At 42.5% G+C, this 3020-nt stretch overlaps 1 protein-coding gene across 1 annotated transcript in view; it reads right to left on the reverse strand.

The window, feature by feature from the left end:
• Positions 1–3020, reverse strand: part of ARFGAP3 (ADP ribosylation factor GTPase activating protein 3) — a 63691-nt gene that overhangs the window by 23397 nt on the left and 37274 nt on the right. The window lies entirely within an intron of this gene.

Genomic DNA, 3020 nt, shown 5'->3' on the forward strand with positions numbered 1-3020 from the left:
AAAAAAAAAAAAAAAAAAAAAAAAAAATCAAATACCTGCTACAAACAGGACACCAAAGGGGTAAAAAGATACACAAAACATTGTCCCTGCTCTCAGATTTCTAAAAAATACAATAATGACTTAATTTTTCATAAAGAAAATAATGCCTGTATAGCAAGAACAGCAGTATTGTATCATATTTTAGTGAGACAGCAACATTTCAGGGCTCTGAAAAATGACATACCTACCTTACAAGGATTTCTAAGTTATCATCCACTTTATAAAAGCATGTAAAATGTCATGAATTCATGGTAAAAGAGACATTGTATAAATTCCTAGTAATACAAATAAATTTCTGTGTAGTAACAGGGAAGGACAACAGAATTTATTTATTTACTTATTTTTTTTTGAGACACAGTTTCGCTCTTGTTACCCAGGCTGGAGTGCAATGGCGCGATCTCGGCTCACTGCAACCTCCGCCTCCTGGGTTCAAGCAATTCTGCCTCAGCCTCCCGAGTAGCTGGGACTACAGGCATGCGTCACCATGTCCAGCTAATTTTTGTATTTTTAGTAGAGATGGGGTTTCACCATGTTGACCAGGATGGTCTCGATCTCTTGACCTCGTGATCCACCCGCCTTGGCCTTCCAAAGTGCTGGGATTATAGGCGTGAGCCACCGCGCCCAGCCAGAATTTCTTTCTTTTGAGACTGAGTCTTGCTCTGTCACCCAGGCTGGAGTGCAGTGGCATGATCTCAGCTCTCTGCAACCTCTGCCCTGCAGGTTTAAGTGATTCTCTGTCTCAGCCTCCCGAGTAGCTGAGATTACAGGCGCCTGCCATCAAGCCCGGCTAATTTTTGTATTTTTAGTAGAGATAAAGTTTCACCATGTTGGCTAGGCTGGTCTCAAACTCCTGATCTCAGGCGATCCACCAGCCTCAGCCTCAAAAAGTGTTGGCATTACAGATGTGAGCCACCATAACCGGCCCAGAATTTCTTACTGGAAAAGGTAATCTTGCTTGTGCTGTTTCTTGTTTTTAATGAGTCTAGCAAGATTTCTTCGGTCTGTTTTCACATGGCAGTTTGTTTTCCTTACTCTTCCTACAGAACAGGTTATGGCTATTTTATTCCTTAACAAATAAATACTACTCTTCCAAGTATAATTTTTGGAGGAAAAGAATAGCTCTGTTTAAAATCATGAATACATATAATTATAGCAACAGGTTCCTCTGGAGAAGATGAATGGGGATGAAAAGGTTCTACTAGAAAGGTGAGAGATGGGAAAGTTTTCCTTCCTAGGTAATCTGACATGGGACTGGGTCACTCACTAAAAGCATGCACTTTCACATCCAGGCTTATGAGAATATCTCTCTGGAAGCACCAGCAGAGTTAAGAAGTCAGAACACCCCAGCACTTTAGGAGGCCAAGGCAGGCGAATCATTTGAGGTCAGGTGTTCAAGACCAGCCTGGCCAACATGGTGAAACTCCGTCTCTACTAAAAATTAAAAAAAAAAAAAAAAATTAGCCAGGCATGGTAGTGGGCGCCTGTAATCCCAGCTACTGGGAGGCTGAGGCAGGAAAATCACTTGAACCCAGGAGGTGGAGGTTGCAGTGAGCCAAGACAGCACCACTGCACTTCAGCACAGGCAACTGAGAGAGACACCATCTAAAAAAAAAAAAAAAAAGAGAAGAAGAAGAACACGGCGTTTCTCAGAACTCCAGGAGTGTTTACGGGTATTGGCTCAAGGGAGGACTGCAGCTCAAGGAGCTCTGCCTCTTCCTTCCTTCCTACCAAGTGGGCATACTGAGTACGGGCTGGGAAACTGCTAGAAGGAAACCAGGACACTGCATGGGCCATTTAGTTTCATACTCTGACAGTATAAGAAACAACACTGCTCTGACAGTTTACTGAGCTGAAATAACTTTTATTTACAGCCATTAAGAAAAGTAACTTGTGGTCGGGTGCGGATCACTCTTGTAATCCCAGCACTTTGGGAGGCCGAGGTGAGCAGATCACAAGGTCAAGAGATCAAGACCATTCTGATCAACATGGTGAAACCCCGTCTCTACTAAAAATACAAAAACTAGCTAGGCATGGTTGCACGCACCAGTAATCCCAGCTACTTGGGAAGCTGAGGCAGGAGAATTGCTTGAACCTGGGAGGCGGAGGTTGCAATGAGCCGAGATCGCACCACTGCACTCCAGCCTGGCGACAAAGGGAGACTCCGTCTCAAAAAAAAAATTTGCAAAACAACACTCATGTATTAAGGATAAAACAGCTGTACTTTCTACAGGTTTGTCTGGCAGTGGTGGTAATTAAGGCACAGTGGTGTGGTTGTTTTCAACAAGGCCACAAAAGTTACCAAACTGGCTTCTCAAATCAAATTCATAAATCCTCTGATCTGCATCTTTGTTTTTGTGATGTATTAAACACTCCTAGTGAAAGATACAAGTAAAGGCTGATTGTTGCTTCTCGTTTTCAGGAAGATTAGCATGTTACTATTTGAAGTAACAACCATACTTCACTGTATCCAGCTAACCTGCAGCTTTTCAATCCAGCTTATCTGCAGGAAGGGAGCTGATCAGGCCCGATTTTACACATGCTCTGGGAAAACCTCAAGCATGACTAATCTGGACAGAGCCTACTCCCAAATACCAAGAGAAGCCATTGAAACACTCAACTCTAACTTTTCCCTTTACCAGGAGCAAAAACTTAGTAAGAGAAATAAAGTCTGTGACAAGTCAATATAAATTTTTACACAAAGCATTTCAAACCATATTCAACCTAAATACAGTTCAGTGCTGCCCCCTATGTTCTGTGAGTTAAATGACAAGGAGAAATAAATATCAATTTCAAATTATTTGGTCTTACCTTATAAACACCTTAGCGAACTATCAGTATGAATAGTAAGACAATATGAGGCTGGGCGTGGTGGCTCACACCTGTAATCCAAGCACTCTGGAGGCCAAGGTGGGCGGATCACCTGAGGTCGGGAGTTCAAGACCAGCCTGACCAACATGGTAAAACCCCATCTTAAAAAAAAA

This window comes from Cebus imitator, unplaced genomic scaffold (assembly GCF_001604975.1).
Source record: "Cebus imitator isolate Cc_AM_T3 unplaced genomic scaffold, Cebus_imitator-1.0 Scaffold865, whole genome shotgun sequence".
Lineage (NCBI taxonomy): Eukaryota > Metazoa > Chordata > Mammalia > Primates > Cebidae > Cebus > Cebus imitator.